Raw genomic sequence first — 16,258 nt, 5'->3', positions numbered from 1 at the left:
TATGAATTTATTACAAAATCATTAGGAAGTGTGACCTGTGGCCAATGTTCTGATACTCCACTTTAGATTTTAACAAACAGCTTTAGAAATGAGCTCTTTGAAACAAAGCTTTACATGGAACTATTGGCTACTTTTATGATTCAAGAGGAAATAATTCCTATAGATGCTACATTTAACGTACATTTTACATACATGCAATACTAAATTGGTTACATTTTCATGCTCTAATTTTTTGCATGTATTTACTCTTCTGCATCATTCTAGTTGTGATAACGTGAGGTGCAAAAGCGAGGTGGGGGAAGGATCCTGTTATGTTTCCCTGAGATCCCAAGCAGTTATATTCTCATATATGATTCTCTAGTGGGTAGTAGAAATAACTTTGACAATTAGGAGGTAGAGCAGCAACTAAGGCAAAATTCAGGAAAAGAATGTCAACTCTTAGACAGAAATATAATTTGAAAAAGGATCTCAGACTTGACACTCCCTATTTCTCAGAAAGATAAAGGCAGTGAAGGAAGGAGGGGCGAAGTACATTCATATTTGAAGGTCTCTGTCACCGTAACCGTACAATAAAACTAGTATAAGCATTCATAATTTTGGTTTTCTAGCATCTACCTCAAAAGGCTGACACATTCTCAGAAAGCTGTGTTTCTGAGAACCTTAATTATAATTTTGGGTTACATTTATTTTGCATTATTTTATTGGTAGGAGGAACACCTTGCTGGAAAAGTTTACCTTTTTTAAGTCTGTAAATTTGGAATAATTAAAATGGGTGTTTACAAAATATTTCCTATTTATGTTTGCAACAATTTTAGAATTTTACTCTGAGCCTAGACATTATAAACAATACTGAAATATTCTTTATAATGCTTACAGGTAGTCCTCAAGTTATAATTGAGCCCAACATTTCTGTTGTTCAGTGACACATTTGCTAAGTGAGTTAAGTGAGTTTTGCCCCATTTCATGATTTTTCACAGAATGTGATCACGTGACCCCAGGACAATGCAACTGTCATATATATTGTATGAGTCAGTTGCCGAGCATCTGAATTTTGATCACGTGATCATGAGGATGCTGACAGTCACAAGTGGGAAAAACGGTCATAAGACACTGTTGCAAATTCAAACAGTCACTAAATGAACTGCTGTAAGTTCTACCTGTATGTGTTTATGGAATACTTGGAGTGAGCTTTGTCTTTTGACAAAAATGCCTTAATTCAAATTTAATTTTGCTATCAATAATTTTCATGCAAATTTAGCACACTGTAACTAATACAATTTAAATTTAAATGATTTTTTTAAAAGTTAAAATTTGGAAAACCTTAGAATATAATATTATAAGTTTCATAAACTGAGAAGCTAACTGCGCAGAATTGATTAGTTACCAAAGCATTATAATTCTATTCTAAATTATATACAACTTTTATGTTCCATATAAATAATAATCCAATAGAAAGTATCCTACTGTTTTCCTTTCAGCTTTTTTAAAATCAATTTTGAAAGTGAGATTTCTCCTACTTAACTGTGTACATGTTTCTCGTTCTTTAAAACTTTGGCAACATGGAAAATAGCAATGATTCCAAAGGCCAGCTCCTAAGCATAGGAAGCAGTAAGAAACACGTTATCACTTCAAGAATGTAGCACTGAGCTATGTAAAAAGATCCAGCATATTGTGATGAGCTATGGGTGTTACAAATAAATTTGCAGAAATCTTATTTCTGTATATTTCAAGTTATTTCTATACTATTAAAAGGTGAAATGAAGCGTGCAGAACAGGGCATTTGACTGAAGTGAAAAGCATGCATATTCTCAGGAAAAATAATATCCAGCTGCTTGTGACTTGAGAAGTAAAACTAAACCGTTGAGCGGAATAAAATAATTTAAAGACAACTGGGGTTGCTCTTGTTTTCATGCAAAACACCATGGCAGAAGAAAGCAGTCAAAGGTTAGTGTTTGTTGCCTGTGTTCTCCATCTCAAAAAATTATCTTAGAGAGTAAACTACAGGGGAAATGAGGGTGAAGCCAAATTGGTATTTTCAAAATAAATAGAAAGCTAAATTATTTTCAACACTTCATAAGCTCTTGCACACCATGCAGTTGATTGTGTTTCTTAATTACATGATTCCACTTCTCATTCCATTTTACATACTGCTTGTAATTCAAATACAATAAAAATAGGATATTTTCTAAGAATCTAATTCTATTATTTTTTTTACTTGAAATCAACTCCTGCTGAGATTAGTGAGAAGGGCTCAGAAGTGCATTTGTGAGTGAAGCCAAACTAGATAACTTGGGTGAGAGTAATAAATATGCAAAAGTGAGGTGCTCTAAGGATGAGTAAAATACACAATTAAAAATGTTTGAATCATATAGTACATTTAATCCCATCTACATATTCATTTGTTGATTTACGACCATCGAATTCAAGTTATGACTACAATTGGGACCAGAATCTGTTTTTGAGCATCCATGTGACTGCTTGGCTCAACAACTGCAATCCCAGCTCTCCCAATTGTGGTCCTTAAGCCAATGGAGAAAAAGAGCTGCATAGTGAAGGAGGGCAGAAGGTATCTCTTGTAATGTGTTATAGAAAAAAGCCAGGAACTTCAGGATCCAAACTTCATTTCTGCAGTCTGCCATGGGAGTTCAGCTTCCCTGAATGTGTGCAAAGGAACTCGTTACAAGCTGCAGAAAGAAACCTTGGATCCCAAAAATGTGTTTCATTTGTGCAGCCCACCAGAGGAATTCATCTTCCCTGCATGTTTGGAAGAGGGATGCAGTAACAGAGCTGGAATCTTCAGGATCTGAGCTCAATTTTTGCAGCTGAATGGAGGAGTTCCCCTTCTGCCAGTAGGCAGACCTTTCACTCTTGAAGGAATGCCTGGGTGGTGGTGGTGATTAGCTTTATGCAGAACTGAGATCCTCTCCTGGCTGAGATTCCCTCCTGGCAGGCAGCTCTTTCCATCTTAAAGAGAGGCTGCCAGGAGGGAATTTCAGCTCCACAACAGGTGGATCTTCTCTTCTCCACTCACTTTCTGGGGAAGTCAGCAGAGATTACAAATGGCAATCACATGATTACAGATTGCTTGGTAACTGTCATAAATGCAGATTGCAACCACGTGACCTGTGTGTGTGTGTGTGTGTGTGTGTGTGTGTGTGTGTCACAAAATTTTATGATAATGAGCCAAGGTGGCGCAGTGGTTAGGGTGCAGTACTGCAGGCCACCTCAGCTGACTGTTATCTGCAGTTCAGCGGTTCTAATCTCACCGGCTCAAGGTTGACTCAGCCTTCCATCCTTCCGAGGTGGGTGAAATGAGGACCCAGACTGTGGGGGCAATATGCTGACTCTGTAAACCGCTTAGAGAGGGCTGAAAGCCCTATGAAGCGGTATATAAGTCTATAAAAAATAAAAATAAAAAAATGACAACCAAATGTGCTTCATGGTCCATAAAGCATCCTTCCCAAAGCTGTCATACTTTTGAATAGTCATAAAGTAACTAGTTGTAAGACAAGGACTACCTATAGAAAGTCCATATCTATGATCAAACATAAGTCAGCTCCTTTGTTGGAAGCTCCCATTTGATTATTCCTAAGAAGAAATTTTTGAGGTTTTTGATCTGCTAATGAGAATGATAAAAATGATTTCTTAAATAACCATCATTTTTTTGGGGACTTTGAAATAAGTAGAGTAAAATTCCACCCTAGTAAAAAGCAGTGGAAAAGTACAGGAACAGAAATAGACCAGTCCATGCCTTGGATGTGTTTACTTAATTATCAGTCCATTGTTGTTGTTGAATCAGTTTTGGGCAGATTTAGGCTTCATTTTTTTGTGAGATCCTTGAAGCCATCATGGAAACCTGGGTGTAAAAGGCATAAAGCTCTAACTCACTTTTTCATTATTCTTAATTCTGAAGATGAATAGTTGGAATGAACTATACGCTCCAAGGTATAAAATATTAAGCATATATTTCTTTCATTTAATTAACATAATTTTTCTCTCAAGGAAATAAAATATATTATTGAATGGAAATATGAAGTCTGAATATGCATTTAACTCCACTACCTTTTCTACAAACTTTATTTTTGATATAAAATTTCCATTCTTAGTGATCTGTGTTAAAGTTGTAGCTCTTCAGTTGCTGGGTACCGTCAGGATAAGGCTGCTGCAAATACAGTGAAAAGACTCCTTGTCTAACATATTAAAAATGACATACTGCTATTTTTAGCTGGCTAACTGCCGGTTAGCAATGTGTTGACTAAGTGAGGTTTTTTGCTCGTAGAAAGGGATTAGTGCCATCAGACTGAGCCCTCTGAGTGCATGCCAGTTTTGTGTAACTACCCAAGCTTATGAAATAATTTTGGATAAAATGATTGATTTGCATCTATTTCATTCAAATAAGAACTGAGATAAATTTGTTTAGTTCTAGGAAAAATGGGAGTTATATTCATCTTTATAGCAGCTAAATTCTTTTTGTCATATTATTTTTTTTAGAAAGACTGAATTTTGTAGGTGGAATAATAGCTCAGTCAAAATGAATAGCAGCTCCATTGGTGCCCCCTAAATTGCAAAGACATAAGAAATAAAAAGCCAACAACGGGAGTAGAACTCATGCTGTAAATATGTATTACTTCTAAACGTACATCTCAGAATTTCCTAGTGCAAGGTACTAGCCAAATCTCCTTTTGTATTTGTATTTGTATTTATTAATATTTGTAGGCCGCCCTTTTCCCTGAGGGGACTCAGGGCGGCTCACATAAAATCAAGGGAGGGGGAAGACAAACATTAACAGAGAAACATATAATAAAATATTCAACAACATACATTCTTCATTCGGGAGGGGCGGCTAACCTTGTCCCCAGGCCTGACGGGCTAGCCAGTTCTTAAGGGCTATGCGGAAGGCCTGGACGGTGGAGAGGGTACGAATCTCCACGGGGAGTTCGTTCCAAAGGGTCGGGGCTACTACTGAGAAGGCCCTCCTCCTTGTAGTTGCCAGCCGACACTGGCTGGCCGATGGAATACGGAGGAGGCCTAATCTATGAGATCTTATTGGTCGCAGGGAGGTAATTGGCAGAAGGCGGTCTCTCAAGTATCCAGATCCACTGCCATGAAGGGCTTTATGGGTGACTAATAGCACCTTGAAGCGCATCCGGAGATCGACAGGTAGCCAGCGCAGCTCGCGGAGGATAGGTGTTATGTGGGTGAACCGAGGTGCACCCACAATCACTCGCGCGGCCGCGTTCTGTACTAGCTGAAGTCGCCGGATGCTCTTCAAGGGCAGCCCCATGTAGAGCACATTGCAGTATTCCAGCCTAGAGGTCACAAGGGCCCGGGTGACTGTTGTGAGAGCCTCCCGATTCAGGTAGGGCCGCAACTGGCGCACCAGGCGAACCTGGGCGAATGCCCCCCTGGTCACAGCCGTCAAGTGGTGGTCAAACGACAGCTGTGGGTCCAGGAGGACTCCCAAGTTGCGAACCCTCTCTGAGGGGTATAGAGTTTGACCCCCCAGCCTGATTGATGGAATATTGATCGAATCTTTGGGAGGGAAGCACAACAGCCACTCGGTCTTTTCTGGGTTGAGTACAAGCTTGTTAACCCTCATCCAGTCCATAACGGCTTCAAGGCCTCGGTTCATCACGTCAGCCGCTTCATTGAGTTGGCACGGGGCGGACAGATACAGTTGAGTATCGTCCGCATATTGATGGTATCTGATCCCGTGCCTGCGGATGATCTCTCCCAGCGGTTTCATGTAGATGTTGAATAGTAGGGGGGATAAGACCGAGCCCTGAGGCACCCCATATGTTAGGGGCCTAGGGGACGATCTCTGCCCCCCCACTAACACCGACTGCGACCTGTCCGAGAGGTAGGAAGAGAACCACCGCAACACGGTGCCTCCCACTCCCACCTCCCGCAGTCGTCGCAGAAGGATACCATGGTCGATGGTATCGAAAGCCGCTGAGAGGTCTAGGAGGACCAGGATGGAGGAATGTCCTCCATCTCTGGCTCTCCAGAGATCATCGGTCAATGCGACCAAAGCGGTTTCAGTGCTGTAACCGGGTCTGAAGCCTGACTGGAAGGGGTCAAGATAGTTTGCTTCCTCCAAGGACCGTTGGAGCTGGAAGGCCACCACCTTCTCAACAACCTTCCCAAGGAAGGGAAGGTTGGAGACTGGGCGATAGTTATTAAAAACAGCTGGATCCAGAGATGGTTTCTTTAGGAGGGGTCTCACCACCGCCGCTTTCAGTGAGGCGGGGAAGTTCCCCTCCCGGAGAGAGGCGGTAACAACCGCCTGGATCCAGCCTCGTGTCACCTCACTGCTGTTAGTAACCAGCCATGAGGGACACGGATCCAGTACACAGGTGGAGGCACTTACAGCCCTCATGGCCTTGTCCACATCCCCGGGGGTAACATCCTGAAACTCAACCCAGAGATGTTCTACCTGATCCTCCTGTGCCTCGGCTGGAACTGCGGGGGAGGAGTCCAAGTCCGACCGAAACCGAGCAATTTTGTCCGCTAAGAATTGGGCATAATCCTCAGCTCTGCCCTGCAAGGGTTCCCCCGCTTCCCTTTTATTCAGTAGGGAGCGGGTTATCCTAAACAGGGCGGCTGGGCGGGACTCAGCGGACGCAACCAAGGTGGCTATGTGGGATCTTTTAGCTGCCCTAAGTGCCCTGGTGTATTCCTTGGTGCAGGTGGTTACCATTGCTCGGCTCGATTCGGACTTATCGGACCTCCATCGGTGCTCTAGGCGTCTCCTCCGGCGCTTCATCTCCCGGAGTTCCTCGGTGAACCAAGGAGGTCTCCGGGATCCGCTGCCTCGGAGGGGCCGCAGTGGCGCAATCCGGTCGAGAGCCTCCGATGCTGCTGAGTGCCAAGCAGCAACCAGAGTCTCTACCGGACTGTGGGCGAAAGTGTCAGGAATAACCCCAAGCTCCGTCTGGAACCTTAACGGTTCCATAAGTCGCCTGGGGCGGAACCACCTGGTCGGTTCCTCCTCCCTACAGTGGGGGTTTGGTCTCCGGAAGTCGAGCCTCAGTAGGCAGTGGTCTGACCACGACAGGGGTATGATGTCATTACCCCTCAGACCAAGATCACAAATCCACTGCTCCGAGAGAAATACGAGGTCGAGCATGTGCCCCGCCGAATGGGTTGGGCCCTGAATTACTTGGGTCAAGCCCATGGCTGTCATGGAAGCCATGAACTCCTGCGCCCCATCAGAGTTTTCACCGAGCGATGGCAAATTAAAGTCCCCCAGGACCATCAACCTAGGGAACTCAACTGCCAGCTCGGCTACTGACTCGAGGAGCGAGGGGAGGGCTGCTGCAACGCTGTTGGGAGGCAGGTACGTTAACAGCAAGCCCACTTGACCCTTAAGGTCCAACTTTATCAGCAGAGACTCACACCCGACAAGCTCCGGAGCAGGGACCCTACGAGGAACTAACGACTCCCGGATAACAATGGCCACACCCCCTTTTCCAATCATCTTGTGAGTTTGTGTCAGTACAAACTAATGATCTATTAATTGTCATGTCAAACAAAATGTTAGTTGCCACATTGAACAAAAAATTTTTGGAAAAATGTACTTAACTGCAAGACATTTCTGGATTTTATGCACGACTATGCCTGAAGTTACTATAAAATCCTTCTGCAGATGGCAGCTGTATGAACTTTGATAATTCCTAAAGTTTATATTTATAAATAGTAATCTTTGCTGATATATTTATATTTGTGCAGTTGTACTTTTTTTTTAATGGAAATGGTGGTCATACACATATTGCTAAATAATAAATACAAAATCTCTTTGCATTTCCTTCTGGGAATTCTTTTTTCTTTGTTTGGCAATTACGAATACTGTAAAGCTATCATATTGTTTTATTGTAGTGAAAGGAAAGACATTTGCTAAGCATGAAATGTTCAGGAAATGAGTCAGAAGACTTAGCTCTAATTAATGTGTGCTTATGGGCAATTATTTGCCTTTAATTTGACTACCCCTCTCAGCACTACCTAACACTCTAGGCAGAAGCAGGTTAGGACAATTATTGTAGCCGCTGGCATGGGCAAGTTAATTAAATATACTAAGAAAAAGTTACCATAAGGGTGTGTACTTCCTGGAACATTCTGAAACCAGGACCAATTTAGGATTTGCTTTAAAGTTTCACGCCAGAGTATGTCCCAACCTGTAGATACAGTTTTGGCTTTTGATACTGTACAATTACCCACACATACTCTAATTAAGAAGTCAAAATTACTGTCTTTAGACATGGGGATTTATTTATTATTGTGATAATGGAAATTGCAGGTACATTTTGTCATAAAAACACCTTATTTAATAGAAAGTCTTTTTAAAAATGTGGATCATTTTAATACCTTGTTTGAGGGGGGGGATCTAATCAAAAATTGATTACCTATCGCAGATCTTGTAACTTTGAACTTTCAGTTTGAATTTACTAGGAAATCATGGAATGAAGACTGTAATGCTGGAAAGATGGAAAGTAAGAGAGAAGGGAAGAGGGAGAGAACGAGAGAACAGGGGAGGAGAGGGAGAGAGGGAGGGAGGGAGGGAGGGAGGGAGGGAGGGAGGGAGGAAGGAAGGAAGGAAGGAAGGAAGGAAGGGACAACCAGCAGCAATGGACCTGTAGTGACGTATACACCCTTGGAATAGATCTTCTAGAAGACAAGGTTAGGGATAGAGGGTCATGAAGAAAAATCTATGCAATCACTACCAGTAGGAGTTGACAATGACATAGCACTTAATTAGTCAATCATTAATTACATTAAAATATTGATACATGTAACCAAAACAGCTAAAGCACAATTTTCCTTCAGAAGTCTCTTAATTTTTTTTAAAAAAGGATCCGGAAATCAATAACTGAAAATCTTATCAATGTTGTCTTATATGTCTGGGTATTTTGTTTTTACTTCTTTATTTAGAGGAGAATAATCAGGTACAGCTTACCTTTGCTAGTAGTTATTGAAAAAAATCACAACTGCTAGAACTAAAGTTTTGTCTATGTTGATTCAGGACTTGAGGATTCAAATGATTTAAAGAGTTGTTTTGAATATTTTTTTTTCTACATGTGGCCTATGATCCCAACATTGTTTTCAAGGAAACTCATGTCTAATAAACATGGGAAGCTTCCAAGTTTTAATTACTCACTAAAATGCTCTAGCATCCATTCAGGCAAAGCAATACAGATCTACGTTTTTTTCCCATCCCATCATTTTTCCTTGTGCATTTTTAATTCACAGTCTGTTGAGAAATATTTTTATGTCTTGTTCTCTGCGTTGGTTGTAAATCTTTTAGACCAGTGTTTTTCAACCTTTTTTGTGCAAAGGCACACTTTTTTCATGAAAAAAATCACGAGGCACACCACCATTAGAAAATGTTAAACATTTTTAACTCTGTGCCTATATTGACTATAGGCGGGTGTTTTTCCCACGGCACACCTTACACTATGTCATGGCACACTAGTGTGCCGCGGCACAGTGGTTGAAAAACACTGTTTTAGACTGTTCTGTACTATGTTCTGGTTTTGTCAGAAAGAGAATAAAAAAATAATGTAGAAAAGTACATATAAAAAGAGGCAACAAATAAAGCAGAATTCACATTACTGATTCAAATGGCACTAGCATGCAAATACATGGGAACAGGATCAGAAGACTACAGCACTTGAATGGCGGGAGGGGTGGACTACAAGGCTTTTATATCTAATACAATAAATTGGGGTCCCCCAAACACTTTCTAATAGCAGAATGAAACTTTTTTGCCTTTATATTTTTGCTGGAATAAATTTGTTTTCCAGAACTAATGAGGTGGTGTAAATAAAAGGGTTCAATGGTGCTGAGTCATCATAATACCGGGTGATCTAAGCTATAAATCTAGCTACACCTTAAGGGACAAAGTAGAGTTGTAAAACAATAGCCTCTTGTCTGGTCAAGTTTCTATCATACCACTAAATTGTTTTCTTTCCTTCCTAGATGAGAACATGTTATTATAGGTTTTTTGTCTGATTATATTTCATCCTCTTTCCTCCAGCATACTTTGACTCATTTGAGATGAATCTTGAAGGCTTCTATATTTTAAAAAAATCTGGCAATGGAATTCTGTAAGAAAAAAATGGCATTTATATACAGTAATGAACAGAAGATAAAAAAAACTAAAATGAACAGAACAAAGAATGCTTAGAATAGGGTAGTGCATTCTTAATATGATTTGGAGTAAGAGCTTGGGCTCTTCTGTGAGTTCAGAACAGTTCTGTTAGTCATTAAAGCTCTCCTTTTTGAGGGAAGCATGAAAAAATATGGTACAGCGGCTGGACTCATTTGCAAGAGTCAAATAACTAATTTTGAACTTCTCTTCAAAACTTTCTCCTGTTAGCTGAAAATACTTTCATTGTATCAAAGAAAGCAGGTACTGCAACCATATACTTGGTGGGAAAGTCTTATATATAGACTAGACTGATCTGATTTTGATCTTTGGGGAGAAATTTTGACAGCACTTCCTCATGCTGTGAGATACAAGAGGGAAATTAGTCTTGTATTAGTATAATGATGACATCTAGTTAAATCAATATTTACATCAAACCCAAGTAGACTGATAATCTATTAACAGCCATTTGTTTATAGATTATCAGTCTACTTTGTTTACTTGGTAAATAGAAGCGATATGGCTTGCTCTCCTAAATAAATACATGAATACAGAGCCAGAAAGAAGGCTGTGAAAATATCTTGACCCCCATATCTAGACATAAACTGGACATAAATTGTTTCAACTTCTTTCCTCAAAACGCTATCGGGCATTACATGCTAAAACAACTAGACACAAGGGCAGTTTTCCTCCCCATGCCAACACTCTGCTAAACAACTAATTCCCACAACATTGTCTTATGCCCTGGGATGTCAAACTATCTAGTAGGGCTGCATTATTATCTTTCTCATCTTTCCTATTACCTATTTCCTTAGCTTCTTATGAGTATAACTTTGTTGTTTGCATGTTATGATTTATGTCAATTGCTTTTATTAGTATCCTATTATGGTTTATGTTGATTGCTTATTTAATATTCAATGACTATCAATGCTTTATGATGATTGTACTTTATGATCATGATTTATCACTTTTTGCTTGTATGTACACTGACAGCCTATGCACTGGAGACAAACTCCAGTCACGCTTTGTCAATAAAGTATTCTGTTTCTGTTCTATTCTATTCCAATGTTGCTGCCCATTTAACCAGTGGAACACTGAGGAACAGTGAAAACATGATATAAGCAGGGTGCAAAAATATTCATTTGGGCTAGTGCAACATCATATTCATAAGTGTTTTTCTTCAAAAGCCAAAAAGTAAAAAATGTAAATATGACTAAGCAGCCAATAATTTATGACAAGGGCACCTTGAAAATTTACAATACCATACAAAAATGTTAGGCAATTGTGCAAAAATATGTAAATTAAGAATGCTTTTTGAAGAAACTTACCAAGCTCCTTGTGTATAAATTACCTAGAATTGATGTTGTTTTGAAGGCAAAAGGTGGTCACACATATTGATTTGATTTTTTCTTCTGTTCATTTACTTTCCTTTTTGATAATTGATAAAAAATAAACTATTAATGCTTCTATTTCTAAAAGCATTCTTAATTTACAGCATTTTTGCACAACTCCCTAACACTTTTGCACAGTACTATTAGCATACTGACATCTTAACAGCACAGTAACTGTTAATTAAAGATCAACTGGTCTTGAATTTAACAGCTGCAGTTGAAAAAGATGCCACTGTCTTATTTCAAGTCTAAAATGAAATAAGACTTGCTGAAAAGTTTTTTTGCTGCAGTTTCACTATGAAAATTTGTTTTGCTTTGGAATGACTTATATTACCAGCAGAATCGCCTAGGAAATTGAAATCTGACAAAATCTTAATGTCCAAAAATGATTAGGGAAGAGTTTTCAGGAACACTATAGCATGAAACTGTTAAGATTGAAAAGTAGATTTGTTTATCTTCAATCTCAAGAACAAGTTCCTACTTAGTTGCTTCTATGCAGCCATAAAAGACATTTGTTCTGGTGTTGGGCAAAAACATTTCAAATTCAAAATCTTTCAAAAACTGTTCTGTCTAAACTGGTTTGACCATTCTGGAAGTCTTCCAAGCTCAGAACAGTGTCAGAACATTTCTGGTAAAGTTGGAACAACTTTGTTGTAGTTTCTTACCTCATGACTACTTGCTCAGGCATACTCCTGTATGCTATTTTCAATCCCTATTTTTTTCTTTCTAAAATGTGTATCTCTGACATCTGATTATCACAAAAGTTGCATAACGATTAATATTAAGATTTCAGCAGTAATTTTAGAACAGGGCTCCTTGCCAGTAAATTCTGGAAAGAGGATAGATAGTTAACAGTGTAAATATATTTAGTCAACTACAAATGGCCAAAACCAGAAATATCAGCATAAGAGATAATTTATAGGAAAAAGCATTGAAGGACTTACATTTACACTTATACTTTTATAAAAAAAGAAAGTGTATAAGAGAGTATTTTCACAGCGCAATATGTTCTGGAGAGGACAGACCTTAAAAGAAGGCAGAAACAAAGTTAACTTTGTTTCACAATCTTCCTTAAAATTTTTAAAAAGATTCAAATGTTTTAAAAGTCTTGGAAATTTACTGGTACCTACTTCTATGCAATGTAAGATTCTGATTTATGACTAATTCCTATCAAGCAAGTAGTATTAACTTAACCCCCATATTCCATATGACTTAATTAAGAAGATGCAACTCTCTTACACAAATAATCTGTACAAATTTATTTAATTCCAAAGAGGACATGGTGGAAAACTGGCTTTTAAATATTTTAAAATCATTTTTCTGTTGGTGTTTTTTATAGAAAGCATAGGCAAATAATGACAGAAAAAAATATATACCTGATAGTCAGGTATCCCAGAATCTAGAGAGATTTCAAAATAGCTTGTTTTATTATCATTAACTCAAATGTATGTGACTACTACTAGATTTGCTCTTCAAGGATGTGTTACCAAGTTTTCATCACCAAACTGCTTAATGAAAAAAGATCTGATCCGAGCCAGTCAGCCAAATAAAACTGCTTTGTTCAACCCTGATTATTTCATAGCAGCAGTTGTTATCTTAGGATGAAGGAGAATTTAAAATATGGAGAAATTCTTTAAAAGTGTGCATATTGTTCCAGAGCAAAACTAATGCAATTGTAGTTAAAAACAACTTAGGCATTCTGTCTGTTTTGCATTAATAGCAACATTGTATTGTCCCATATTTTTTTAACTTACTCTCAGAAGGATGGCATTCACCTGATGTTTGCTCCAATAGAAACTTTCATGCAAGAAACACAGGAAAGTCTCCTGCTGTTATTTTCCACAAATTACAAATAAAACATGAAGAGAACTGAATGCCATCTGTGATTGTGCTCATAGGACATCCTGAACCAAAATAATCAATGACACTTTTGCTCAAGTCATTTTTGTGTAAACGTAGCCTATGTAGTTTAGGTGTCATACAGACAATGATTAAAATAAAAGTTAAGTAAAATAAAGGTTAGCATGTTGTGTAAATAGTCTATGAGTCAAAGTGGTGTTACTAGAGCTTTGCCTAGAAATACCCACATTGTTCCCATCTCGAGTTGGATTGACAGTACACAAAAATAAACATATACTCAATTTTTCTTTATAAAAATGGTCTCAAAGCTTGACAACAAACAGCCTGATTTAGAACTTTTAGACACCTCAAACATAGCTCAAAATACTTCAAGTATCATTAAATTAGAAGTGGTAACATTCCATGTTGAATGTTTGTCACTTGATCTACAGAAATACTGATCAACTTGCTAAGCTTTAAACAATCAAAAAACATCACCTACAAAACTGCAGTATGCCTCCCCAAAAGCAACAATAATGGAATCCCCTCCTTATGCTACTACAAAATAACTTCTCACTATCAGTTCTATGAGGGTTTCTGAAAAAGAAAAGCCTTTCAGAAGGAAAGAAGCATTTCATCTAATTACCCTATAGCAAGGTATTTTAAAAACCACAACTCGCCTTCCATCAGGTAGAAGTCTGACTTATATTCAAAATTATTCTGACTCACTGAAGAGATACTTAACTGAATCTCCCCTACCCAACCCCACCCAGCCCTCCTCTGAACTAGTGCCAGCCAATATGCTAGCAACAATGTAATCTTTGCTCACTGGCTAATGAACTCTCAATGGCTTGGAGAAAATAAAGGAAAAGCAAACAAGTCAATTACAGGATGTCAAAATACTTGAAACAACAAAAATTCCATTGTGTCTTAAGACTGGTACAAAAAATCAGAACAAGTGTCTGTTCCAAGGTTAGAACAAACGAAACAGCCATTTTGTGTTTGAAATGTTTTGCTCAGACTTTATAAAGGGTTCTGCAGATTAGCAAAATATGTATTTTTTCATGGAATTGCCACTGTATTATTCTAAGGACAGAGAAACTGACAATTCTATTTTATGGTTTGAACTGCTAAAAGCAGTTATAAGCCTTGCAGGAAGTATTTTAGTCTCATAATTCAGTATGCATCAAGACATCAAATATTATTTTACTATTCTTTAAAACAGAGCGCCCAACACTTATGTGAAGTTTGGCTGACACATTTGACACAAATCAAGATCCAACGTGAAAGAAAATTTACTTCCTAAGGCAGAATACCAACTAGTTCTCCATAAGTCAAGTAACATATTTTGACACTTGAGATAAAAATTGTGTCCCATTCCTTTCATATTCTTTTACTCACAGAGAGACACAATGTGTCTCATTCATGGTTTTAGAAAGCAGTTGAATATATTGATAGGGAACAGGTCTATGTAAGGCTATTAGACTTCTGTGAACTGGAATCAGTATGCCTTTGAATATTAGTTACAGTGGCACAAAAGCAGGAACTCTCTCCATATCCTGCTTGCGAGCGCACTGGAGAATTTAACTATGGTGGGGAAGGAAGTGCTGGGCTGAGACAGGCCTTGGTCTGATCCAGCAAATTTCTAAAGTTCACCTGTCCACCTTGCAGGAGTAGTCACTTCTTTTACACACAGAACCTTTGAGGGGCCCAGAACATGGTCTTTCAGGCAATAGTGAACTCATCCATTATTCCTTTCTTGCCCCTGAAAAATACCAACTTTGCCCATGTTTGTGACTCCCCAATGCCACATCTTTTCAGAGATACTTGCTATATTCTAAACAGCCAATGTTAGAGTTGTATTCATAGCCAGAATCTTTTGCCAGCCTTACCAGCATCTTGATTCAACTTATCTCATATTTAGGTACTCTCTGTTATATCAAAAGGCAGAAGTATTTAAAACATTATCTTTGAATAAAAATTCAAACCATATCTCAAGCTTCACTGTTTTATCCTAATGCTTGACCTGCTCAAGTCTATGGCTATAGTACCATGATGGCGAACCTATGGCACACAAAGCCATCTCTACGGGCCCACGAGTTGTCACACATTGATCTTCTGGGTCCCAGCGCGCTGGCCAACTGTCTTCACACACAAGTGAGCGGCAGAAACCGGAAGAACAGCCACCCAGTGCACACAGTTTTCGATGCATGCATATGCACTAGCTAGCTGATCTTTGTGAGCGCATGCGTGCCAGAAAACAGAAGACCAGGGGATGGGGGCACATATGTGTGACGGAAACCAGAAGATCATCTTTCCAGCGTGCGCAGCTGCTCTTTCGGTTTTCGGCACACACAGGCTCTCATTTCGGCACTTGGTGCCGAACAGGTTCACCAACACTGCTATAGTAGTTTTCACAACACAGACAAAAGTTCTAACAGGCCAAGAATAGCAAATATAGCATTAGAATCATTTTTTTAAAAAAAACCCAACAATAGCAAGTCATAAAGCATTGTGGCTCTTCTTTAACTGCAAGAGGATTTTATTTCTTTTTGCTATTCACTAGCTTTTTTCATTTTGACTCACCAGGTCCAAATTTATGTATTCAATCTTTCTGGATTGGTTATACCTTCATTGAACATCTTTTCTAGCTATCTTGGATATGCTCAATATGGATGTTAAATATTTAAAACAATTCAAAACTTTTCCTCTCAGAACTTGTTCTATTGTTAATACAGTTGCTCTTACTGTTATGTTATTGTTCTTTTTTTTAAAAAACCAAATGATTGCATAAAAGTTAATTGTGTATTTTAATGCACATTCTGAACCACTTATTTTTGGTTCTTAAAGTGCCTGGAGTGTAGAGAAAAGAAAGAAAGATCAA

This window comes from Thamnophis elegans, chromosome 10 (genome assembly GCF_009769535.1).
Source record: "Thamnophis elegans isolate rThaEle1 chromosome 10, rThaEle1.pri, whole genome shotgun sequence".
Lineage (NCBI taxonomy): Eukaryota > Metazoa > Chordata > Lepidosauria > Squamata > Colubridae > Thamnophis > Thamnophis elegans.
Note: the sequence above shows the minus strand (reverse complement) of the source record.